The 27,849-nt window shown below is 37.5% G+C and overlaps 1 protein-coding gene and 2 long non-coding RNA genes across 4 annotated transcripts in view; all 3 read left to right on the top strand.

Annotated features, from left to right (window-relative positions):
* The window catches only part of GPC6 (glypican 6), a 724,766-nt gene that overhangs the window by 8,013 nt on the left and 688,904 nt on the right, over positions 1-27,849 (top strand). The window lies entirely within an intron of this gene.
* On the top strand, positions 874-27,071 carry LOC135295349 (uncharacterized). The gene is made up of 4 exons (XR_010357411.1): positions 874-942; positions 5,676-5,805; positions 6,236-6,286; positions 24,841-27,071. It is a non-coding gene; the product is annotated as an uncharacterized LOC135295349 (long non-coding RNA).
* On the top strand, positions 8,251-23,785 carry LOC135295348 (uncharacterized). Its single transcript, XR_010357410.1, has 3 exons — positions 8,251-8,295; positions 17,240-17,389; positions 23,601-23,785. It is a non-coding gene; the product is annotated as an uncharacterized LOC135295348 (long non-coding RNA).

The raw sequence follows: 27,849 nt of genomic DNA, 5'->3' as shown, positions 1-27,849 counted from the left end.
GAATGTGGAAGTACTCCAGACATGACAAAATAAAGTCTGTAAATGCCTCACTATGGTTCTCATATCAAATGTCTGTGAGTGGTTTCTGAGTTATTGTTGGTATCCCTTACAACCTTGGAGTTTGTCTTTTAAAGCAGTAATTAATACAGGAACTAAAATGGCTTTTTTTTTAGCAGGATTTATGTTTTAAGAAATGAAGCATAACAGTGGGGAGCAGATCTTTATTGCAGTGTATTGTCCTACTAAGGATATGTATTATCCTGCCAAAAGTACGACAGTACTTTTTGACTGATGGTCACATGGCCAAGGAGACTCTTGTCATATCCTGTGTACATTTCCTGTAAGTTCTTTCCAGTTCAGGATTCAGGTTTCCCGTCTTCAGGAAATATTTCTCTGAGATGCTGATCTGAACTGAAAAACTGATCTGACAGCAAATCCACCAAAAACCATCTTGAAGTTGCTCAAGATGGTATGTGGGAATGTGAGAATAACTGAAGTCATGATGAGAACATGGGGCTCACAATGTTTTGGTCTCCTTCAGGGAGATGTCTTACAATTTTGTTGAAACTGCTAGAGAAAGATTGTCCATCTTTTCTCATGTGTCACTGAAACACAACATGGCAGTAGTATAGTGTTCTTAGCAGTATAGTTCAGAAGAAACCATTAGTACCTGAACATTCTTGGATATTATCTGTGGATAGATAGAAGGCAGGAGACTAGAGATAGTGGTGAAAGTAATCTCACCCCTAAAGAGTTACAGCTGTGCCAATTATCAAGCATTAAGAACAAGCCTGCCCTTAATAGGCCACAGCTGGATCCAATTAAGACGGGTATTATAAAAGAGCAGGTTGGTCAGTCGAGATGAGAGATGGAGTTTGTTGGCTCTGCTGAGAAGAAGGAGTCAGTGCTGTGAGGAGCTGCCCATGAGAAACCTGGGAGAAGGTATGAAACCATTGCAATAGACGGCAACAATTATCTCCACATTTGTTCTTGGCTTTCTAACTGCATCACCATGAACTCTACAAGCCATACTAGCATAGTCATCTGTTCTCCAAAACTGATGGAGCTGAACATTTGCCTGGGATGAGGAAAAATACTTAGAGGATGTTACTACCTTAGGGAAACTCTTGTTTGTTATCATGTCAGTGTGTGATAGTTAATGTGGTCAGTTTAGTGGGTGTCTGCTGATTTTATGGCATGTTGAATTTGGTGTTAGGAGGCAAAGGGATTAGGTTGTTAGACCTCATGTTTGTATACTGTTATTTATTGCTGTTTTTGTGTTTCAAATCTTTTCTACACCTGAGGGTGCTCATTCCCAACTCTATGCACCTTTGACCTTACAATTGTGCTCACAGTAGCACTGAAATAGAGATGGTTAAAAGCAGTGGCAAAATGCTTCTTTGTATGTCCTAAGTATCCAATTGTCAGCCATGAAACTTCAGATGTTGAACAATTTCTAAATGCCTTCCAGTTTCTAAGTAACCTTGTTTTTAAATGAGTGCTTGTCCTTATAAAGTGTAAACAATGTAGTGACAAATCAAAGGCAAGGGCTTGTGAACAGCAGTGTCCAGTGGCTCAACCTGATCTGTTTTTTATCTTTTCTCCTAAACTGATGTAGTGTTTCAGAGGGAAGGGAGCTGTGAATGCAAACAGCAGCTTCATCTTCTTTTGTTACACAGAATTGATTCACAGAGTAAACACAAAATATGAATATTTAGTTCTCTGATATTAGCTTTTTGGTTTTACAACTTTAGCACATAAGTAAATGCTGCAGATAAGCAATTTAGGCTCCTTGGATGAGAATAGATATATATCATTTAATCTGTCAGCACTCTGTTGTAGAGAAACATGGAAAATACCTATTGAATAGTTTCTCACTCAGGCCATTTTCCCTTTAACCAGTTAGAATAATTTTGAGTTACAGTATTCTTATCTCGTCCAATCTTTGCATAGCATGCATATATTTAAATCTGTTTCAAAAATTTGATGCCAACTCACAGTAAAACATTCGTTAATAAAACAGTTTTTATTTTGTGAAGTAGTCTATCCTTGCCTATCAGTCCTGTTGCAAAATAAAGCTGGGAGGACAGGTGATGCAAATCAAAATTGCAAAGTAAGTTGTGTTGGCTTGACCTAGAATTTTAGGTAGTTTTGAGCAGAAAATCAAAATCTAATTTAAAAATGAAAGTATTTAAAAGAGTGGCAGACGAGATGTTTATTTATTGAATTGGTAACAAGCAGGAGCAGTATTCCATGACCATTACTATTCTGTACTATGTTTTTGTGCTGACTGTGGCCTGGCAATAAGCACTGTTGATGGAATACCTGGAACTTAGCTAATATTCACTGATTAAAGACAAACACCTGTCTTTGCCATGTAGCATGGCTGATGAAGTGGAAGGACTTCCAGAAAGGACTTCCTGAAACTGAATGCTGAAACGGTGATTAGCTTGTTCTTAAAGCTGATCTTCAGAAGTCCTGTACTGTTCCTTAAATGAGAACTCCAAAGCCTCTTTCTTCTTTAACTACTGAGACAGCATACTAAAAGCTGTGTTTGAATTGATTGTAGTCAGATTGGCTCTGAGGCACGTGCACGCTTCTGTTTTTAGTTTTTTGAGTTAAAGGCCCCCCTCCAAACCTGATTTTTGCCTATCTGCCTCCATTGAATGCAGCTGATGGAGGAATTTGATTGAGGATTAATTGGAGAGGTTCTTTTTACAAAAGTAAATAGAGCAGTAAATGATCAAAATTTAAAATTGCAATTTAATTGTGAGAAGCACTGAAGAAATGCAAGGAGAAAACAGTCCTATCTCCAAAGAGGTTCCATTTTACATTTATTTCAGTATTTCTTCATGACTTACAAAATCATAATGCCATAGTTATGTACGTACTGTTTAAACATTTCTCTTTTACATAGACATCAAATATAATACAAATAAATCTGCTGTTTAATTTTTCAGTTGTCTTTCTGAAAGACGCCAGCTTCATATCCTGGTGAGATTCAACAGTAATTGATGGATCGTTTGTGGATGCATCTTTGTACCTTGTTAATTAGTAATTTAGAGTTTGAGTTTGCTTTTTAAAGCTGCTCCAGCTGGACACCGTAAATCATTGTCTAAAGCACAGTCTATGCTCAGTACAGAAACTGGCCAAACCACTAACTCTTTCCACCTTGTATACCAAAATCTGGTTGCTGGCGAATACTTAAACACATAAATACAGATCAGTGCTGAAGTAAAGCTTTTTGTATCTGATGATTGTATTTAAATTGCTCCTCTCACAGTCTGCCCAATTCTGTCTCTTCAGCCTAGAGGAATCCATGGAAGTATTATGTCCACAGTGTATGAACATATATATGTATGTATATGTATATATATAAACCCCTGTACCCAAACAGCTCCTTAGATTCAAAAAGTCTGTTGAGATTGTATTGCATTCTGAGGCATAAGTAACAGTATGGATAACAAGTAGATTACAAATTTGGATTATAAGCGAGGTCCAATTGGCTTTTTAATAGTCACATCATTTTCCTGTCATTGTTAGTTTTTTTCTTCTTTGAGTGTTCTAGAGTAATTTCCATTTTTCAGTGACAGGATGGTCACTGATGCCATTACCTCCATGCCTATTAGACCTCCAGCTAAATCTGATTTTGACCAAAGAGGAAATACTACAGAAGTTCCCAATCCATTTCAACTGTAAGAAGAGCAAAAAGCCAACTCAAGATGAAGAAAATTCTGCACTTAATTTGGATTAATCCAAATTTTATTCTGTAATGCCAAACAAATCTGATATCAGTCCATAAAATTCAGCTGGGTTAAAGAATCATGTGTGTCACTTTGCTATTGACTTATAAACTTTTAGGTTATTTTTATAGTTCTTTCATCATCATTATTACATTTATTGTACAGCATGGACAATAAACCTTTCTAGAAAGAGTAACGACATTGGTAAATTAGGATCATCATCATTTTAGTGGCTGTTACCTAAATGCTCATCTTTTTGTTCCATTCTGTGGCTTGCCTGATGTTTGGAGCCAATCAACCTGTTGCATCCAGTGACTATCCAGATGAGTCATAAGAAAAGGACTGACATAGCAAAATAAAACTTCTCAAAATGGATATTAAGGTTTCTATACCTTTATGTAAATCCAATATAGGGATATAGAGATACAAAATCTTATTCAGTTGAAACAGGCAAATATGATATGAGCCATTTAAAATTTTCAACAATAAGCATTTTGGGAAGTTGATACTAACAGCTAGCAGCCACATTTTCTGATTAATACATATTTGTATTTTTGACACGCTCATATGAAAGGCAAATTTATAAACATTACCAATATTTATTCCACAAATATTTGTCTCATTTTTATTTCACCCTGCTGCGATCTGCAAGTGCTAATCATTGGAACCCTTTGGAGCAAAGGAACTTATCAAGTTGCATTAGATATAACAGGAACAAAATATTCAAACAAATTTTTGTGGAAAAAGTGTCTTGGTTGATCTAATTTTACAAGTGAGCTGCAGGCATGTCTTTCAACATGAGGAGTTAATTTGCAAAGGCGAGTTATAGAATATATTCTGAACATTTTTGCAGTTCCTTACAGGGAACTTCTCTCTTCTAAATTGTTATTTTCCATTCTATTCACACCACTTCTTGTTTATGCTACACAGACACATACATACATCCTCATTTCAAAATAAGAAAAAAATAACAGATAATTCAGTTTTTAAAGTTACTTGTCATTGCAGAAATACTTATTGCTTCCACAAAGAGCTTCCACTGTTTTTACTGGTACAGTCCCTTATTTTAGGCAGCTTCCTGCCTTGCAGGATAATTTCTCATACGGGTGCTTAAGGCTACAGGATACAATGCATGAGGGAAGTTAGAACAACTGTAATCAGCCAGTGAATGGGAGGTAGGACAAAAACCCGGTGTGTGATGCTTGCTGATGAGTGAGAGAGTTGAGTCCTCCCTCCACCTTTTGAGACAACATTTTCAAGGCAGTTTTTTTGGAGGGATTGCTTCTTTTTGAAGCAATTCCATGTGCATTAATAGTATTGCATAATAACAAGAAATAACGTGAGAGTGGAGGGGGACGTTTTACAATATGCATGCAGTGATAGGACAAGGAGCAGTGGCTTTAAGGTGAAAAGGATAGGTTTAGATTAGATATTAGGAAGAAACTCCTTACTGTGAGGGTGGTGAGGCACAGAAAAATGTTGCCCAGTAGAGTTATGTATGCTCCATCCCTGGAAGTGTTCATGGCCAGCCTATATGGGACTTTGAAGAACCTGATTTAATGAAAAGTGTCCCTACCCATGGCAGGGGGTTGGAACTGGATAATTTTCAAGGTTCCTTCCAACCCAAATAATTTAACGAATCTATGATTCTGTGTTCATTGAGACAGAGAGGATGCTTTATGTGCCTGTTTTTTAGCACATCGCAGTTAACTATTGGACGTGCACATGATTGTTGTTGAAGTTGAGTTTTGGGTAGGCTGTAGTTCCAAAAATGGCCTGGTCATTCCTTAAACATGTGCATGAAACAGAAAACATTCTTGGAAGATGTTTTTATTTCCCTGTTAGTGGGAGTGGGTGGTGGTGTAGAACAGTTCCTTCTATACCCTGATGAGGGGTTTAACATTTTGTGTTCTATAAATATGTATTTTTTAGGAATATTAATATTTTAGGAGTAATACTGCAAAAACAAACAAAAATGTCCCATGGAGAGTCAGCAGCAGAAATCCTGGTGTTGTCTGATAAAGATGAAGCTGTTCTCCTAAGGAGTTCCACTAAGGTTAAGGTACAAGAGAGAGGTCTTGAACATCCTGTGGGTTCTATCTGTTTCTGCTACAAGTTTTATTTTCTTTATGAGCCTAGATATAAACTTGGTACTGGGAATAGTAGCAGCTTTAAAACTTTCTCCTGGGGAAATTGTTTGACTTTTGAAGCACCTTAGAAGGTTGCAAAGGTATTGCTGGCCAACAGGCACAAAATAATTTGATATAAAACTGAGCTCTGGGTTGCTGTTGGAAACCACCAAGATAATAATAAGTCAGTTTTAGAAAAAAACAGGTTCATTATTTTTTAATTGGGCTGCTCATCAGAAATGCAAGAGGTGTTCCAAATATCATGAAGTTTAAGGAAATTAAGTTCTGATGAATTCCATATAAATAACATGATGAATCTATTGATTATACAATGCTGACCCTCCTTTTCAAATGTCTTCTCAGGTGAAAAACAACGCAAACATCAATTTAAGCAGTATACAAATACAAAATCAAGTAAGTACTTAAAATGAAACTTTAACAAGACCAAAAGCATTTTGGCAAGATTATTTCAGGGAACAGTTAAAATAAATAAGAACAGCTTTCCTTTGTGATTAACACCATTATATTCTCATTCATTTATGACATTATATTAATTCAGGATATTATATTCATTCAAGACTTATGCAGCAATTTTCAGAGGAGCAGTGTAACAACAAAATTAGAAAAGCAATAAAAGACACAGAACTAATAATACATTTGATATTAAGAGAAAGGAGGATGCAGAGTGGGCTGGGAAGATTGGGGCATATCTACATTCAGTTTGCTTCAGAGCTCTGATGTAGGAAGTAAGGAAGCATTTCTTGTGCAGTTACATGGACATAACAGTGACAGAGGAGGTGGGTATTTGGTGGAATGCTGATGAGTGGACTTACAAGGCTTTCTGAGATTAGTTTTTTACTTTCAGTGTAAATTCTCTTCTTGTTGCCATCAATCCTGAAAATAAAACCAGGATAAAAACTCTCATAATTTTGTAGTCATTTCATAGGGGCTTAGTTAGTTAGTACTGAACTCAAAAGTGAGCATGACACTTCTATCACTTATCTGACTGTGTGTTTGTGGGTGACTAACAACTGCCGCAGTGTTGTGTGATGTCTTTCTCAAAGTCCCTCCCCTTAGTGTCTCGTCTTTTTCTTTAGTCCTTCCCTGAACATCCCCTAGGCTTTCAGCATCTCTGCATCCCCCCTTTAGCACATCTCAAACAGCTTGATACAGTCTCAAAATGCTCTTGCCTCTGCAAGCATCCTGTCAGCAGTCCTTCACTTCTCTACACAATTACCCTGTTCCGTGTCCACAGCATGCTGGGGGAAGAGTTTCTTTCTTTGACTTCTTTTTTTTGTTTAATATCAGATACAACAATCTCATCAAGAAATCATTCTTCTTGGGCACTCATGAGTAGCTGACTCAGTGTCCTCTAGTTTTCACTGACTAGGTTACTAGAATTCTTTCACCTTTATTGTTTATTTGGTCCTTCCCAGGAGTTAGTATTTAATTTGTGTTGCCTTATTATAAAGATAACATGACAGTAGATTTCCAACAGCTTCGCTCCATGTTACTTTTTCCCAGTTACTTGATCTTTTTGTTGGGTTTTTTTGGTGTATGCCTATGTCCTGGCCCTGCCTGCCCCCCTCTCCCTTCCCCTCCTACTTTTTAAAATTTCTTTAGTATTGTGCTTCTGCAACTTCAGACTGTAGTTTTATCCGCCTGTAGTTTTATCTTCTGAAAAGAAGATACCATTTAGTGTGGTCTTCTTATATTTAGGGTTTAGACTCCTTTCAGTGAATTTTCTGTCAGCCTTTTCTTGGAGCACTTTCTGACTAAAGCCTGTCAAGATTGTTGGATTTTAGAAGGGCCATGACTTCTTTCTTTTCCCAGAATTTTATTTTCTGTACTATTTATTTTGGAAGATCATTTTCTTGAAAGTTAAGCCATATGTAAGAAACTCCTGGTGATACGGAGAGGAGTCCAGTCAGTTCAGTCTTTGAGAAGGAACAAAGCAATGGGGAACAAAAGTATGAGGCACACAAGTTTGCTTCTGCAGAGCTGTGTAAAAGTAAAGAAACACAGGCTGAGTTTTTCAATATCTGCTGGAATATAATACATAATAACTAAAGTAATATTTTATAATTTTTGCATGTTTTAATGCAGCAATTCTGCTTAAATTTGGGCTAACAGAGTCTTGTTTACAAGCTCTAATTTTACAGCTCATCTGTAATTAGTATTTTATTTTAGACTGTGGAAGTTAAAACCCATGGAATTTCTTTTAAAAAAATGAACACCACTAGCTGTCCATCCATATTCTTGCCACAGCAGAGGTCCCAGGAATTTTCTGCTAAAATTCTCATGTACTCACAAGAACTGCAGAGTCATCCTTTGTGAGCCAGCAGATGGGGCATCTCTGTGACAGCTTCAGGTAGGAAGGAGATGGCAACAGCTTCACAGTGGTCCCCTTGCTCTGCTATGAGGTGAGTAATGAAAAAAATCATGGAATGTTTTTTTAACCATAAAAATCACCTAGTTCCAGCCTGCCTTTTCTTAGGCTGGGACACCTTCCAGTAGACAATGTTGCTCAGAGCCCAAACTAAACCGGCCTTGAACAGTTGGAGGGATGCGGCAGTCACAGCTTCTCTGGGCAACCTGTTCCAGTGTCTCACCACCCTCACAATGAAGAATGTCTTCCTAACATCTAATCTTTAGATTAGATATTTCAATTTAAAGCCATTCCCCCCTTGTTCTGTTGCTGATGTCCTTGTAAAAAGTCCCTCTCCAGCTTTTCTATAGGCCCTCTTTAGATACTGGAAGGTTGCTATAAGTTTTCTGAGAAGGCTTCTCTTCTTCAGACTGAACAGCCCCAGGTCTCTTAGCCTGTCTTCACAGGAGAGGTGCTTCAGCCCTGTGATTATTTTCATGCTGTCCTCTGGACATTATCCAGCAATCCATGTCCTTCATATGAATCATTACTGTAATGAGCTTCCCCTGGCATCTCATTCCCCTGGCAGCACTCCAGGAACCAGTGCCTTGCAGCCCACCTACAAATGATGTGGTGTGGTCCAGGTGGGTCAGGATGCCTTACCTGACCTGACTTTCATTGAGTGACAGCACCTGTTGCCTTGTGAAGTAATTTAATACTGTGTGGAGTAGAAGAAGGTATTGGATTGGTTTGGATTTGGGTATAGGACATGACTTCAGATAAAGATGTTAGGAATGAGAGGTTTATTGAACTTTTTCTTCCTCACTTCTGGAGGAGGGAGAAATATCAATAGCAAACAGTTGTACAGATGTATTTTTGCTTCTCAATCATCAACAGTTTGGGAAGAATACAGGCAAAGGACAAAACAAGAAAAAAGCAGCCGCGAGGTAGAAGTGACGGGGTGTGCTGAAAAGCACTGCCTTTGCCATTCTGCTATAGGCAGAAAAGTCAAAATCCACATCAGAATGCAGGAATGAAAAATGACAGCCTCTAGACTGAAGCCTGACAAAATTGCAGTGAATATAAGCTAATTCAAGCAAAGCACTGCTTATCTACCATTTACTGTGATATTGACTCTTAAGATGAAAATTGTGATACTGTATTTGGGCAGTGGAAAATTAGGTTTTTTTCATTAGCATGACAGTTTTTAATGTAATTATTTCATAATTACTCGACAAAGTTTAGAGTAGGGACATTTACCATTGCCGGTAGCTTTTTCATCTTATCAAATTGCACTGAAAAGGAATCAACATAATGAAATCTAAAGATAAAATTAATATGAAATTGCAAAAGATTTGGCTTTTTTGATTGTTTTGTTTTGATTTGATTTAAACAGATACACAGGCTTTGACAAAAAGGTTTTTCTAATTAAAAATAATTTTAGAAAAGGTACAGTTTCAGAGTAATGCAATGGAATAAGTTGCTGCTGCCTAAAAGTGTGGAACACCAGAGGTAAGTGCAGCTTCAGTCTAAATCAGGACTGAGGAAGCACATAGTGTGTGGCACCACAGGGCTCACTGATATATTTACTACTGCTCTAATCTCCTTTACTGGACTGCACATGGCCAACAGGCAAAAACTTTATTTGTTGACATTTTTTATGTTAACTGTGCTTTTACTAGCAGCAAATAAATCCAAAATTAGGAAAGAAACACCAAAACAAGTTTTTTAATAGTGTAAATAAAATGTGATTTAACATAGTAGCATATTGTGACTATAACCTGATGTGAAAAGTATTATATCAGCAAAATTATTCTTATGTTATATTGTGGGGTTGACAATAAATGGTGGTAAGGACTCAAGGACTGAAATTGTGAAATATAAATTGTTCATGATCCTGTATGCAAATAGTGATGGTACTCCTTGACACTGTTTTTCCCTGTGACTAATTTTCATTTATAATCACAATATAAAAACCCCCCATGGTCAAGATACAGCTATTTTAGTAACTCAGGTAGGCAGAACAGCCTGGAGTTTTTTCTTTGGCATCATGCAGTAGAGCAAGGAAATTGCTTATTTAAAAATGAATAATCCACTTATTCTTTACAGAAAGTTGGTAGTTACCAGTGATGCAGATTCTGTACATAAATGCAACAAATACACTTAATGAACCAGGTATTGTGATGACTGTTGCTTAAAACTTATTTCTTGCACTGTGGCACATGAGCAGATACTGGTAGAAAAAGCTATACTTTGAACAGAACCAGAGCTGGATGAAAAACCAGGACAGAAGTCTGTGAATTGGGGCTGAGATATTGATTTGATAAAACCAGAGATATTTGTATTTCTGTATGATGCTAGGGACAAGTAAAAGGGATGGATCCAAAAATAATGTACTTGAAAGCCCATTGGCGATAGGATCAAAAGGAAAGTAAATGGGAAATAAAGAGGAGAGTGAGGGAGACGAGGTGCTCCGTGACAACGTGCAGCAGCTTGTGGAGGTGAAGGAAATGTCATGTGGCAGCTTCCCTTCAGATGTGAGTCTTTAATCTTTTTTTGCATTTTTTGCACATGAATTCTGTAGAATTTTATTTGCTTTCAAAATTTCACCAGGCACAAGTGGTTGTTGGAGTATTTCTGACAGTATTCCTAGTGTTTGAACTTCATAGTTGTCATTAGTTCCTTCAGTAAATATTCCCTGCTGTTGCTTTGATTTTCATAATTAGTCACTCTCAGTCAAGTACGTTTCTCAAGGACTGAAATTGTGAAATATAAATTCTTCATGATCCCATAATGAAAAGACAATTTTAAAGGTTTTGATTCACAGTATATGTTTCAGCTAAGAAAAGAACTTGACTATGTGAGAAAGAACAAAGAGCCAGGCTCCAAGATACTTCCATTTTAGTATGGTTTAGGGAATTTTTTTATACCTTCTTAAGGTATCAAGATACCCAAATACTTGAAAAACTTGGAATGGATTTATGAAAGATGGAAGTCTGTATGCTATTTGTGAGGTGCATATTTATATATATAATGTCCCTCTATCTATCTATCTACAGATGATTAAAGCAAAGCTGTTAATTTGCTTTCATTTGTGAAACAATATTTTTTTACTATATATATGACATCAGAAGGTTTCAGCATATGAAGTGATGTGTGATTCTAGCAAAAAAAGGCCAAGTGAAGTGAAAGGTGTTGTTCTACTCATAAGTGAAGGCTACATTGCAAGTATTTGATTGCATGCAGATCCAGTAATACACTTTTACAGAAATTATGAATATGCAGACCTCCAAAAGGTCCTAGAAGGATTTTATCAAGGATTTAGATACTACAAGCTTAGAAAGCAGTTTGAGGCAGTGTCTTTTTAAGAACCCAAAGATCTCTGTAAAAAACCCATAAAAAACAGCTCCCCTGCCCCAAGGAGTTGTATTGGCTGTTCTGAGGCAGAAACTTCAACTTGCTAGCCATGAGAGAGGAGTGCTATTCTCCTGTGTATGTTCATTACACAAAAAGAAGCGTTTGTCATTTTGAATCCAGCTGGATTTAGGCATCTGCTTAATCAGGTTTATGAACCTGGTATTTTGATGTGTGGATATCCTGCAGTTTCCCTTGGAAATCTACAGATTTCTATGGTCTTTGTTTTCTTTTTTCTTGTTATAGTACATGACAAGAAAATAGATAATATGTGTCTTTTTTTTCCTTTTCTGTTGTAGTAAACTTCTAGTAAATGGAGAAGGGAAGACTTCTAATTAAGATGTTCTACATAATTCCCTGGAAGCATTCAGGGAACATACCTGCATTAGCATTTTGGTATATGAATTAGGTACGTGCTTTTGAAGTAAAGCTCCCCATTGTCTCTACTTGCTGTGCTTGGATTCACATTATAAAATGATCTTGGAGAACACAAGGTGGACTTTTTTGGGGGTAACCAGACAATATGCTCCAACCATTTCCAGATAATCAAATTCCTCGTTCCAGATCAAAATAAATCCAAACCCTTTAATGGGTACAGTGTGGATGTCAGTTTCTCATCAGCCATGCATTACCCTAAGGAGCTGCTTCCATTGAACTGCTCTGCTTGCTTCTGTAGGTGCAAGCATGAATTTCTTCAAAGCTTTCCCTCTTTTAGCTACAGGGTGAGTCTGGATCCTCAGCAGAGGTAGTCAGAATCACTTTGCTGCAGGAAGGTGCCTAAATTTGAGGCACTGAAAGCTCATATTAGCTGTCTAAAAGCAGGTGATATAAATACTGTTCATAGTGATTGTATCATAAAATAGAGCAAGGCAGTGCAGGCAGCAGCTGTGCAGCACCTCTTACTTCAGGTCCCTCTGGGCAGGATTGTGATGGGGATTGCACCCCCTCTGTGCTAATCCAGCTCTTGGCTGTTTGTTGTTTTAGAGAGATGTGATAATATTACCAGAAAAAGGAAACAATAGAAAATAGGCAAAATCCTCCTTTTTTTTTTTTTTTGGAACACACCCTTCCCCACATTTCAGCTGTTTGTAATCACTAGGCTAGTGCAAAACAAATACTTTGATCTTGTACTAGGACTACGTAGTAAACCTGCTAAATTGTTTAGAGCATTTAACTCCGGGTTTCTAGCATGTTCTCTCAAAAGCTGCTTGGTAAATCTTGTCTTACTGTCAATTTAGACATTATTTCTCCCTCCCAGAAAACAGAGACATCTCAGTTAATTCAGAGAATACTTTATAAATTCATATTTCTTATGTCAAGGCCATAATAAATCAAGTATGGAATGGTGCAGACTTATGTCATGTACTTTTTCCATTACTTTATGATTTTCTCAGCATTTCTAGCATATATTTCTGCTTAAAACACCAAAAATACTAGCTCACCTCTAAAATAGAGGAAAAAACTTAAAAGACACTATGCCAGCATACTATTAGAAATTTAGAATTGTAACATCAAACATTAAAAATAGAGATAACTACGATTGTTGCAGGAGCTTTGTTTGGCTACCTATGAGTAAAGATAGTCCTAGAAGTATACTCATGCACAAATCCTCATACAGGATCACTTATTGTACTTAGGCAATTAATTATTTTCTCTGTTGTATACTATATCTTATTCAAATTCTGTTGTGAAGATAAGCTATAGCTCTCATAGCCTCTTCTCTTACAACTACTATTTCTAGAAACTTAATTAAATCCTTTTATTTTCATAATCTGTCCTGAGCTATTATTTTCCTTTTACATGTGAGAAAGAAATGCATTTTAAAATATTCAGATGCTCAACTTGTGTTGTAAAAGTACTTAGCACTTTGTATTTCCAGAGTGTCACTGACTGGCTTTAGCTGCAGTCTCCAAGCAGCTCTTCTGCATAACAGGCTCTGTTGCGTCTGTTTTTGGACACCAGGAAGTGATTAATGTAAATGGAGAATCATTTGTGAAAGTCTGGCTGAGATACAGGAACCTATAGGAGGAGGAATGCTACCAAGCAGTTCTCCATGGAAATGCTCTTGCTGTGATACTCGTGAGATTTTCATTTTTGTAGCTGCAACTCTCATCTTGATTCACTAAGCACTTTCCAAGTTTGCAAAAAAAAAATAAAACAGCTTTTATCCTACAGACTGAACACTACCCATCTTGCTTACTCTAAACCTGTACCATCCACCATTGTGATGCAAATATGTGCAGGACAGTAGGTATGGGGTTTTTTGTATGAATGTTTCCTTTCCTGTCTTCATTATATTTTAACAAGACTCCTTAGATGCATATCAAAGGTACTGTGCAGGTGTCTGAATTTAGGCTTTCTTATTGCCATGTCAACTTTCTGTATAAAATTTACTCTGCATCTTCTTCCCTGTGGTCTTTGTTCTGCCCAAAACACATCTTGATTCCTTTTAAAAATTCCTTTTTGGACCTTTCCTGGTATTCATACAGTAGCAGCTTAATGGAACTGTATAAATATAGGTAGGAAATATTATTGAAATAATTCATTCATTAAAAAATGTGAGATTAGATGCACACTGAAGTATTCTGTGACTTTGACTGTTGATAGGATTGGAGCTTCAAACGATACCCAAAACAGCACCACTGGATACACTACAGCTGTCTTACCCTAGCAAAGTTAGGATGAACCCTAGAAGCACATTTACAAGAAAAAAACCCCAAACACCTGGTGTAGAGTTTGATTCTCTTGAGCATCAGACTTTGGATTCAGGTGCATAAATTCATTAAGAGGGTGGTTTGGGATTTGACTCGCAGGTCCTCTTCTTCATGAAGCCTATTCTGCTGCAAGAGTGTTTGTCACTGAGGGCCCAAGAGACAGCAAATGTGAACACAGGGTTTGCCTGTGGAGTGGAGTTGTCAGCAGAAAGACTAGGCAAGGCACGGTTGAAAAACGAATGTTTGGTTTATGTCTGAGTTCATCTAGAGAGGGGAAAACCACAGTTTGTTCAGATGAAGTGGCAGCTGCTGAAGCACTGCTGTAAGTGTATTCAAGTGCCAGGTTCATATGGGACGCAGACTTATTTTAAACACTCCATGAAAATGAGAACAGTTCTTCAAAGTTGAAAGCTAAAGCATTCATTTATTTTAAATGTTTCTCTTGGAACGATTTAGTAGACTAGACTCTTGGTTTACTATTGAGTAGTTTATTATTATTTCTGTTTCCTTCTGAGGGTTGCTTTAGATATTGTACTGCAAAGTTCAGAACTTCTTGAAAATTCCAACAGAGAGAGAAGCCTGGCTTATCTCCTTCTCCTTGCTGTTTAGTGATGTTACAGCTGTGATTGAATTACATGAGATGAAGATTTGGCAAGGTTTAGGAGACATACCATATTGTGATCCCCCTCATCTAATATCTTTGACTTAGTACAAAACTCTCCTGTATTACTGATTACCACTTTTCCCATTTCACATATCTGCTTAAGAAGCTTTTTTCTTTTTATTTTTTCAGTCTTGTTAACGTTTTGTTTTCAGTGTTCTTGGGAGCATTTTGCATTCTAGTGAAGTTTGCAGCATGGAATGCAGCTTCTATCTGTAGTACCATGACCTTGCACCAACCAACAATGTGCTGTCAGTAACAGGTGTCACTCACTGGCAACAGATGCTCCTCCCTCATAATTTTACCCAGCTCCACAGAAACTGCTAGCTCAGATGGATTTCCCAGAAGCAGAACTTTAGTGTTGAAGGCTTAATTTCAAATTATAATTCTAAAATGTGTGTGCTGCCCACATCTAATTCCATTTGTGCCTTCCCTGACTGCTGAAGAAATTTTATCTTCTCTCTTCTCCCGCCCCTGTTTTCTGACATAATTGTAGTAGCTGCTGCCCCAGTAGATTTCAAGGAGCATACTAGAGGCAAAAAGGCAAACAAACAAATCAAAACAAAATAAAAAACACCCTAATATGTTTTTTCCCTTTAGCTTCCATCCATAATCCCTATAATCACAAACAACTGAATATAGGCAGAAACATCCTGAAAAGGCAGAAGTAAATCACAACTAGATGGTTTAGTCCAAGACATGCATACAGCAGACAGTATTGGTAAAATAAAATATAAGGCTGTCTTTTTTTCTTTTAATTCAAGTTTCTTAACCTATTTAATCTTCTCAAAGACAAAGTTAACTCATAGTATTCTCTATGTCTTTGCTGAATATACCATCTTGTTGAAATTGTGCAGATGTTTTGCATTGTAAGGTTACATAGTAAATAATTTTCTCTTTTGCTCTTGTTTCTTGCTGCCTAATAATTCCTAAAATTCTATTTTGTTTTTAACATCTGTTGGGCATGAAGAACAGTAATCAAAGGGTTTAAATTGACTGTTGATACTAATGAAAGTTGCAGCAGTCCATGACTTTCTGTGGTTAGAACTGTCCTTTCTTGCCCTGCATGCGCAGTACTTTGCAAGTAACTAATCTGAATTTCATCTGTAATTTGTTTGCCAAGTGATTAAGTATTGTAAGATCCTCAAAGACAATTTTATTTACTCTTCTTCTGGTTAATTCTTTACTATCAGACTTTCCTTTCACGTACCATTCTCATTTCTCAGATGGTAAAAAAGAAAGTTCAGTGTCATGAGACCAGAGAGAAGTTGATGGGAATGCTTCCTTCTCTGTTGTGAATAGTGACCCTTTTATTCCTAATGTGCTTCATGTCTGCTAGCCAGTTGCCAGGCCAGATGACACTCTTGACTCTCCTCCCACAATACTCAGGTTTAAGGCTCTTCTAAGTATGCTATCTGAAAGAAGGCTTTTGGAAATTCAACTCCTTTTTGCAAATCAGTTGCATCATATGCAAACTTTATTTACTCTTCCAGAGAAGTAGTAATTTGTGAGACAGGACTTGTCATGCAATCAACCATTTTCTGCTCATTTGGTTCCTTAAGTAAACTTTTGTTGGTATATCTGATACAGAAGTTTGGATTCCTCTTGTAGTGTTTATTAAGCAGTACATACTGCCTCTAAACTCCCTCCTCACTAAACTCCGTCTTCTGAGGGAGATTAAAAAGCCACCTCTTCTACATCGGCAGCCTTACTTTGACACAGAGCTTGATTTTACTGACAAAACCAGTTGCATTATGTGCTTTCACATCTTAGACTAGTTTAGAGTGCAGTCCAAGTTACAGAAGAAAGAAGCAGAGATGTCTGAAGAATTAGGAAACCACTGTTTTGTGGGCTGAGCATTACCAGAGATCTCATTATTCATTCAGAGGAAAGTTATGTCAAACAGGAAGCTGAACTCATCCCAGTCATGATTAGGCATAAAAAGTGCAATTCCTTTTAGAAAAGCTAGAATCGTACACTAATCTCCATGATAAATAAAAAGAAACATAGTTTTTAGAAGACCAGTGGGAAGGACTCGTTGTAGATACATGACTTAGCACAGGAGTAGGAAGTGAAATTGCCACCCTGTCTTCCAAGCATGTTCAAAGAAAAGCTTTTTTCTTAGAATTGACAATATTAAGTTTAGTCTTAGGGTTGCTTCTTTTATTTCAAAACAGAAAAGTGAAAAACTTGGAATGTTTTTCTTATAGACCTATGAAGAGCAGAGTGAGCTCCCCAGAGAAACCACTCTAAGGAGATCCGTTTGTCTAGAGAAGTATGGTCATGGTCTTCAAACAAACATCTTTTTAGAAGCTGGAAGCATTCACCAAAAAAAATATGGGATCACATTATTTATTCAGGTGAATACTTGCTGTAACTAATTTAAAATTAATTTTCAAAGTAAATCCAAATAGCTTTCTTCCTTTCAGGTAAGCATCAGAGCTTTTGTAACAGCACTATCAATCTGAGGCACAGGAGTCATGACTTCTATTTGGAGATCAATGGGAGTGAATACATGGCTACCAGTACAGTAATTTACTGTTCTGCTATTGGTCATACCAGGTAGAGGAAAATAGAAATTGTATATTATTTAGAAAGTTTGTTTCAAATTTTCATACTGGAGTAGGAACTTGCTTTCCAAGCAAGATAAGTCTTTCCAAGCTCATAACTGTGAAAAATTGCTCCACAGTTGATTTATGGACCAGTGTGATGGAAGGTAGAAGTGTATAACTGTGCTTACTTGGAGATTTCCTTTCTTCAGCAACAAAAGTCTTCAGATAGAATATTCTAGAATTGCTGTGTAGAAATATAGAGATTTATGTTCTGAAGTAGTAGAAAGATTTTTCTTTTTCCTCAGTTCTTTTGTTATTTAGTAACATTGAATTAACTTTTCTGTGAAAATGCTGATACCATGCAAAACTTGAGGGAGTGAGACATGGTGTCATTTGTTTGTCTTCTTGTAGGGACCAATCTGTGTCAGTCTTAAGAGGCTTGTGAATTTCTAAGAAAGGGAAATTTCATTGTTTTTTTCTGATTTAGGGTTTCCATACTTTAACCTGTTTATTAAAAAAACCCCACAGGTATGTGAGGCCCATTGAATAGCCCTACATCACTCTTAATTCTTTCTAAGTGCCTGAAATGATGGCACTAGAAGACATATGGAACTTTCAAATGTATATAAACTTATATATCTGTTTCTGGGAGAATTTTATGACAATATCCAACTGTGGTGTGTTTGCTTTGTTGAAGCTTTTATTAAATGGCTTGCATGTATGGTATTTTTCCCCCTGGACTTCCACCTTCCATCCTTTGTCAATAATGCAGTATGTTAAACTGGGGATTTAGCCAGCATTAATGGTAATCTGCTTTCAGTGTGTTTTTATGTGGCCACATCTGAAGTGCTGATAAAAAGTTACAAGTTCCACAAGATGAGGACATAAAAGATGCAAAATCCAATCCTCTACCTCCTAGTCTTTTAACCACAATATTATCTGAATCAAGGACACTATCATTATGTGCCATAAACCCAGTATTTTTAAAGACTATTTCCCAAAGTAATTCTAACAGATTTGATAGATGTAATCTTTTTACCTGGTCATCACCTACCAGGGGTTTTGAAATATATATATATATGTCATTAGACATAGTAAAATAGTGAAAGGGAGACCCAATGCTGTAGGTACTACAACAGCTATCGTGGTGATCTGGGCTCTAGGTGAGCCTTTCTCAGGAGTACTGCAGCACAAACTAGTTGGAAAGCTACCATGCCTGGTAGAGATTAAAGCAATTGCTGTGGCTTAGTACAACAGGTATATGTCCTAGCCTAGCACAGAATGGTTTGTCATGATGGAGTCTAGTTAAGGCGGTTTAAAATAGTCTTGGAGCAAGAGGCTATTTAAACACTGTATAATTAGTGCTTTACTTCACTACATAGCCCTCTATTTTATTCTGTAAGTTATTTTATTTTGCTATAAATGCTAAATCCCAAATATATGGAGAGCACTGCTAGGTGATTTAGTGGCCCTAAATCTTTCCCCCTAGCACTAACACTGAAATTTATCCTCCTTCCCCAACATTGTGATAGTGCTGCCCCCCTCCCCCTTTGACAGTCAGCTGAACACTCTTTCCCTCTCGGGAGGAAATACCTCTCCTTGTTTTGCTTTTTTTTTCTGTCAGTATTAACACTTCCCCTGCAGTCCCTCCTTTCTTGGGCATCTTTTCTACCTTCCAGTAAATATAACCTTGATCAGCATCCAGTCAGTTAATTTCCAAAGAAACTTCTCTTAGTCCTCAGCAACTTCTTTAATACCAGCTCATGAAAACAGTTCATAGTCTAAAATAAATCTAAAATCTTTCTTCAGACACTGTGGAACAATTGCTCTCATTTACCCATATTTGTGAGTGTAACAGGGGTCATGGAGAGGGACCAGATATCCCTTGTGGGTGGAATCTTCACACTTGCCCCCAGTTTGTAGGGTCTTGGGACCACTAGACAATCCTTGTATAAACACTTGTCCTGAATCAAAAGATCCTATCCCTAGTCCTAGCCAGCAGGACCATGTAACTCTGTGGCTAAAATGCTCTGAACTGGTCACTTAGAAATAGACCTCCTAATGGTTTCCATTAGGAAACTTTGGAATAGATATCTATAGGTTTGTATATGAATATGTACATACATCCATACATATATGTATATATGTGTATCTACATATACCTATATATCTAAATGTGTGTAGAATCATACCTCTACTATGAAGACAGGCTGAGCAAACTGGGGTTGTTCAATCTGAAGAGAAGGCTCTGGGAAGACCCTAAAACAGTGTTCCATTACCTAAAGGGGAGCCCCAGGAATGCTGGAAAGGGACTTTTTACAAGGGCGTGTAGTGATAGGGCAAGGGGAGTGGCTTTAAGCTGAAAATGGGTATCTTTAGATAATATATCAGGAAGAAATTAATTTCTCTGAAGGTAGCGAGACACTGGAAATGGTTGCCCAGAGAACCTGTGGATGTCCTGTTGTCACCAAAACCTGGGAAATAGACTCTCCAACCAGGCTATTATGCTAGAAAGTTGACATTATTCAGCACTGAGGTAGATGGGGATTGCTCCACCTAATATGTACACCAGTTGTCAAAAGTTTTGATTACTTATGCATTTTAGTAAACAAAGGAATTAGTGTTCACTGGAATTAGTATTCACTAGATAGAAGTTAAAAGTTCTCTTGGTATTTAGTATTCTAGGTTCTATTGGTTTATGATTCTCTCACTTCTCATGCTGATTAAGTTTACATGCTCAGTTTCTCTCTTCTTTGGGGTTGGTGGGTTTCCTGGATCAGTGGTCTGTGGGTTGGTCACTGCAGATCCCCACTGCCAGAATTACCTTCTACCCACTTGGAGCTGATTTCAGATGAATTTCTTCCTTATTTTGGGAGTCCTGCCAAATATCTTTGTTGCCCATAAATTCTCCATTCTTTGTGTCCATTATCAGAGTTGCATTCCTTCTTCCTATGTTAGCCTCCTCCCCCAGCTCTCAGATCACTGGAGCATGTCAAGTCCTAAGCTCTAATTTGTAGCACATGGACATCACTTCGAGGCTGCTTTGTTAGCTGCTATGGCTTTCATGGACTAAACCTTCTTCTTGGTTAGGTCCCAGCATTTCCCTCCAGTGCTGTATGGGCTCTTTTTTAAAATAAATACAGCTTGTTTGGCAACACCATCCCTAGGAGTGTTCAAGACCACACTGGATGGAGCTTTGAACAATCTAGTCTTGTGGAAGATGCCTTTGTCCATAGCAGAGGAGGGTCTTTAAGGATCCCTACAACCCAAACCATTCCTATGTTTCTATCATATATGCAACATCAAAAGATAGTGTTTTCACCTGGGATGCCACTGGCCACAGATCAGACGTAGTAGGAAGGACCTCACTCATCAGGCTGAGAAAATAAATGGCTAAAATCCCTTTTTTTTTAAGGCAGGAAATATATCTAAGAAACTCCTCATCCTTTCCTTCTTTCTCCTGCCAAAACTTTTTTACAGAGAAGTCCTCTCTGCCTCTTTCTCTGATGCTGGTCCCTTGCAGTTTTCTTAGCAGGCAGTCAGAGTTCCTTGCCGATTTCTGGAACCAGCAAAGGGTTTGCTGTAGGATCAAAGCTTCTTTAAGGGACTCGGGTGCAGTGCTTCACTGACCATTATTGAAACCAAGTTAACTGTGGAGGATGGATCTTCTTTAGTAATGAAATTACCAATTTTCAAATACATAAATTCTTTGAGAAGAAATGGTTTTTAGTTGCAGTGAACTTGTGAGCAGCAAAAATGCATACCTGTGATGGGGACTGTGCAGGCAGAGCGAGTACAGTGATGTGTGGTGTTCTCAGTGTAATGGTGTTTCATACATGGATGCTACAGCTGGTGACTGCACAAGAATGAGGTTAAAAACAGTGAAATGTCTGACGTCAGGTAATGGGATGGAGATCAGAAAAAAATTTAATCTAGTTAGACCAGTTTCTTGCTAAAAGGCTGGACAGGATTCCAAATTCTTGGTGGAAATCTTGGAGATAGGGAGGGTGGTGGAGGTTGTACACGTCTCAAAATTTTATTAGCTTGTTTTAAATCTTCTCTCTGTCATATACTAGCTCAGCTTTTAAGTATGTACTGTATTTCTGTGCAATGTGCTGGAGAGATTTTCCTCCCCATTGACAGGAAACTGTTGGAAAATGCTTCTTCTTTCTTTCCTGTTTTTTGTTGTGCTGATTCTTAAAATATCCCATTCTAAAAAAATATGGTTTTTATTCCCTGGATGCCTTTGAAGTAGTTCATTGTGGGGATGGACTCTCTTAAATGTTTCAGTATATGTGTACTGTGTTCCTTCGTCAGGAATTTCTTCTTGTTTGTCAGGTCACCCAGCCAGTGTTTCCACTTTAAGGACTAAATAAAATGTCTGTAAAATATAAATTTGCAGAAATGGGACCTAAATACTGAATGATGCATTAATTATATACAGAATTAAGACTGTGCTCAATAAGAGCATTCTTTCCTGTTACAGCCTCTCTGAAGATTTCATTGCTCTTGCTTGTTGTCAATACTGATTCTCCCTCTGTGAATTGAAGCAGACCCTTGATAGTTTGGTTACATGGAAGAGATTGTCTCCAAGTAAAAGCTACTGCTGTCCTGAGCTAGAATGTTCTGTTTACTCACTGAAGAAGTGAAAGGATTACTTTACTTTCTTCATAAGGTTCTTGGAGTAATGATTCAGTGGCTGCTTACTTCAGAGTTGTGAAAAAGCAGTTCCTGATGAGACATGTGTGCTTAATTCATAACAGAACCATTTCTAAGACAATTTGTAAATATTTTCCTGGGATTAATGGACTTAATAATATGACTTTCATTCACAGAAAAGTGAATTTTGTGCCTTTTCTTTTGTATAAAAAATATAATGACTCAACAGAGGTTCTAAGCTATGGCACAATATGTGGGTTTGGAGTTTCTTTAGGTCTTTAAGATTATATATCTTTAGCTTTTATGCACCTTAGAAAACAAAATGTTAAAGCAAGTGCACAACCTCAGACTGGAAAAAAATAATGTAAAAGTAAAACCAAGAAAGTCTGAAGGTGTAAAAATTTGTGAAATGTACATAAACGTAGAAAAAAAATCTTGATTAACTATCAGTAATGCAGGTGTTGTATCTTTCCATATTTTATTTCTGAATATTGATAAACCATTTTAGCAACTGGGAATATTCACCTTCAACCACTGTTTTGCTTCTGTATATTTCTTGGCAGTGGCTCAGTAAATTAGGTCACAGAGGTTCACCCATTTTTGTCTGGCAACTCTTCAAAGCCAGCAAGTCCACAATCACAAGAATACACAAGGAAAACCCTTATCACTGAGTCCCTCAAGTTAGTGCAAGTCATAATAAACCTATTGGGAAACCCACCTTGCATTGCCTCCATATTTATTTAGGTTAGGCAGGTGCTGGTGCAGCTCAGCTGATTGCAGGAGGTGGAGAAGAATTGCATGACTGTTGTAATTCTTCAGTTTCAGCCAGCGGGTCTTAAAATGGCAGTGTCAATGGGCAAGCAATATTAAAATAAGGCAAAACTAAGCAAACTTCCTTCTTCACCAACAAAAACCATTTAGGAACACAGATTTCTCACAAAATTGAAGTGATGATCTAATGTCAGTTTTTGCAACAAGATGGAATAAAAACATACCCTGTGTCTACCTTTAGATCCCTTTCAAAACCATTTGAGAATAGATGGAATTTCAACAGAATTTTCTATGATTGCTTGCTGTGAATAGAATGCACTGCTTTTAAATGGCAAAAAAACTCTGTCCCTTCATATACATGTGTAGTTCCTAAAAAAAAGAGATGTCTCTATAGAAAGAAGTTTATTGAAAAGGTTTTCAGGTGCTGAGAGGCTTTGAAAGAAATGGTTGATGAACCATTACTGGCGACCTAAAAGCTGTGCTTTCAGGATGGAGTTTTCAAAAGCTCTTATTTGGAACCTCCAAAAAACTTGTGGGAACAAAAGTAATTATCTTCTGAAAATCTGCCCTAAATATATGAACTTTCCAGGTACCATTCTGCCCAAGAAAAGCCTGTGTGACGACTACTGATACGCCCTTACTCTGTCATGGGGCTTTTCTGCATTCTGCAAGCAAGTGCAGAAATGGAAATTGCCACAGCATCCAAGGACTGTCATAAAATTAAAAATTAGCAATTGAACTCATGTGGAATCAACTCAGTTTTCGGTTGTCTGCTTCTGTCTAACAAGCAAAGCGTGTTATTCCTTCATGAAAATGAATTTCTAGTGTAATTGCTTTAATTAAATGGTACTAGATCACTAGCCATATAGAATAAAACCACTGCCATATTAGACATTCAGGAGCATACAGACATTCAAAAGAGCCTTGGGCAAAAGTTGAAATTGTGGTCTTTTCTGAATTTGTATTTATTATTAGCATCATCACGCAAAGCTCACTGTGCCTCCTCAAAATACTGCAAACTGTCATTCCTTCTTCCTGAGCCTCATCTCTTGGGGAGCCCTGGGCTGTATTTATGATTTCTTTTTTTCTGGCTTGGTTGTTTTTGTTTGGTTTTTTTTGCTCATTTGTGATTTTTTTTCCTTATTATTTAAATTTCTCAGTATTTTTTCTAACTTGAAATGTTGTCATTGCTATGGAGACAGTGGAGTGCATAGTGGAATGGCCACTTTTGGTTGGATTTAATAATATCTGGGAGGACCGTGTGAGGTCCATTTATAAATTATAGCAGCTTGAGAATCTTTGTGTATGATAGCTTGGGAAATAGAGCAGATGTATTGCCCAAGTTCAAGAGCACTTGATTAAAATACTATCCAGAGAAACATACTTACTGGAGTGCAGTAACTCTTAGTCAGTGCTTAAATTCCATTTTCCTGACTGCTAGATCCAACTGTCGTCTCTCATTCTCTATATGCATCATGAAAGCTGCATGAATGTGTTGCTGTTTCTCCCAGCCTGATAAAGCCTGGAGCCTTGGTCAGTGACACTAGGTTTCATCAAGTTCTTGATAATAAATGTATCACACAATGAGAGGAGCAGTCAGTACCTATTACATATATTTTGTAGTGGTTGTGTCTTTCATCATTACACTATGCTTTGTGTTTATCTTTTAACTCCTCATGCTACCTGAAGTATTTTGTCTCCTGCATTATGTATTGGGTTTAAAATACTATATTGATAAGTATTTAAATATTTTATAAACATACAAGCTTTCTAGTTAATATTGTTCTTGCTCTTTCTGCTAGTTGACATAGATTATTTGCTCTTTCTAGACAGGAAAACACTCTAACTCTGAGGATTACTCACATGGGCTCCAGCGCTCAAATGGGATCCACAAAGTGCAGAGGACATTCAGTGGATTTCAGTAAACCTGTTGTCTAATCATGGGGGAATGATGGTAGCTGTGGACTGCACATCAGCACCCATTTTTCAGCTATCCTAACTTTCTAAGATGAAATCAAGTATGCAGCAAGTTAAATACAGTATCCTACAGGCCTCAGTGTCTGTAAAAACCCTGTCTGCAGATCTCTCTTTCAAGTGCCACTGTCAGTGTCACTGCTTTTATTCCCAGCAAATATATATTTTATTCCAAGCCTTCTGTACTTTTCACGACTGCTAATTCTGTCTCTTTTATAATGTTGTTATGTTATCTATTTCCGTGGATGGCTTTTTTAAGGAGGCTGGAAATAAAGTTGCTTTTCCCATCATGAGAAGAATTTTTAAAACCCAAGAAACCAAAACACCCACAAATAAAAGGAAGATTTGGCTTCTGAGGTGCTGAGCATAGCCACTGACTAATATTTAAATGTCAAGATTAGAAGTTTTGTTAGCAGCTCTTTATCTTGTCCTCAAGAAAGTATAGGCTGCAAGGGTGAGAACTGAGTGCAAGGCAGCAGAGCTGCTTGGGGCAAACACGGAGTCAAGGGCTTTAAACCTGCCTCTCGGATCTGTCTAGTGCCTTATGCTCACCAGTTACTGAATATATTTCATAAACAGTTATGGCAGAAGGATCTGGAGCGTACTTCTCTCTCACACAGCTGCTCTACCCTTGTAGCTACAGAATCATGCTCTTTTTTTCTTTCTCGTCTTGACTAAGGAAAGGCTGGAGGGAGCTCTTTCCCAGCCAGAATAATGTACAGCCCATTTGTGAAGACACTTTCCAGGGAAATTAGATGTTGCAGATAAAGCTTCAGTTCTCCCACCTCAAAGAAGCAGTGAATCCATTAGACAAGTGTATGTAGGGGACCTGAAAACATCAGATGGATTTTTACCAGTGCTGCCTGAAGGAAAAGAGTGATCCCAAGCACATTTTTAAATGAAGGAGTTTCTTCATCTCAGGAAAGTTGCTTTTATATCTCTGTAGTGATCTAGAGAGAGATAGCACTTAAGATATGTATGGGTCTCCTTTGCTAATTGCTGGCTACTTTTGGGCAACTTCAGCACAGTTCTCTGAGGTTAATTGGATCCTCCATCAGCCTGGATTGGGTATCTGCTTCTGTCATAATACAGTGTACAGTGTAAGGAGCTGTGCATCCCATACCTGATTTCTCTCTCAGGTCACATAGCCTGATGCTTTGCATAACCTGCAGAGTAGTAGGAGACAGCAGCTTGAATTGCAGTAGCCAGAGAAAGGAGCTGAACCTGAACTGCTATGTCTGAAAATATCCTGAGTATATCCTTGACTGAGAGTATATCCACTGAATAAAGATTCTGAATTTTTTTCAAATGCTATTTTGGCTGAGATGTATATCCATCCATAGCAAACTTAAGTCTTATTGATGATTGGGATGCTCTTAGTTATTCTTTATGGATTACACCAAGACAGTCTGTTCTTGTATAATGCCTGCAGACTACAAATTGGATATAGGCTCAGCTACATCCAGCTACTGAAAAAAAAGGGGAACCAGCACTTTGAGTTGCATTTTAAATCTTGGTTAACACTGTACTTCAGATGTGCTTGATCATGATCCTGTCATAAAAATATCTAATGAATTCAGTTTTTCATGGAAGGTAGGCAGGAGATTATGAACTTGATTTTTATGTTTCATTTTAGCTAAATGCTGGTTTCTTTGCATTCCCAAACCTGGAAAATATCTGTGGATGTATTAAAGGGATATTTTAGGCACATAGGAACTTTCGAATAGTAAAATTCGATTGCTTGAGTAAACTTTCATCTGAGTTCAGGCCTTCTGGATTACTTTCTTGACTAGAGGCAATTCTGTTTTTTACTGAGCCTTATTTAACTGCTTGATATCCTTCTTCACTTCTTTTAGTTTTTTTTCGATTTGGAGTGACATGAATTAACCTTAAAGTATGCCTACAAATGAGTGAATTAATACCTAGACTACGCTAATGGTGTTGCATTTACTGCTGAACTAGGAAGGAGAATTAGGTACCTTAGTGTCTGCCTGTCTGTGATCTGGCAGCAGGCTTAATTGGACAGCAGCAAGCTCCTTGAATTAACAAGTCCTGCTGGCAGCACACACCTGATTCCCAGCATGAGCAGAGGGGATGCAAGGGAAAAGAGATCTGACCCCCCCCCCCCCCCCCCAAAAAAAAAGAAAAAAAAAAGTTGCTGCAAAAATCAGAGAAAAATGAAGGTATTTAGGTATTTTTTTTCCATTTTTAATTTTTTTTCCCTTCATAATTATTAGGTAATGATCAAACATTAACTATATTTCAGGAGCTGCTAGCTGAGAAATACTTTCTAGATTTTGAAATTTTTTGGCAGAAAGCTCAGAATTTGTATTTTTCTTGTGAAATCTTGGAACAGAACAGTCTCATTTATAGTAAACACTGACAGAACATTGGATATATAATGAACAATTATGCTACTTTGTGTAACAAATAACTTTTTATACCACTTTCTTTATTCAATGTATGGATTTTGACAGTGACTTAGTGAGTATTTGGTGGTTTTTGAAGCATTTTTCACACAGGCAAGGAGAAATTATGGCATAGATAATTATGCTAGACCATGTCAAACTAATCACTCAAGAGCTGTAAAAATGGTTTTGGTGGAGGAGTCCCAGTTCTTTAACCATTATGTGTTTCCTTGGCTGTGGAATATAGGAAATTAAAATGATTTTCAGCCTTATGTCATTTTTATCTGCATCAAAAAGCTGAATCATTCAATATGTTAGTTAGTTGCAGCTAAATGTGATGCTCATAATCTCCTCCTGTATCTGTGTTTGTCTGTGTATATGTATGTGTAGGACTTCTGAACCTGGTAAAATTTTCAATGTATTTAAATGTAGGACATAACCTTAAAAGCTGTCTAT

The sequence above is a fragment of the Passer domesticus genome, chromosome 2, assembly GCF_036417665.1.
Source record: "Passer domesticus isolate bPasDom1 chromosome 2, bPasDom1.hap1, whole genome shotgun sequence".
NCBI classification, from domain to species: Eukaryota; Metazoa; Chordata; class Aves; order Passeriformes; family Passeridae; genus Passer; species Passer domesticus.
Note: the sequence above shows the minus strand (reverse complement) of the source record. Positions and strands in the feature narration are given on the sequence as shown.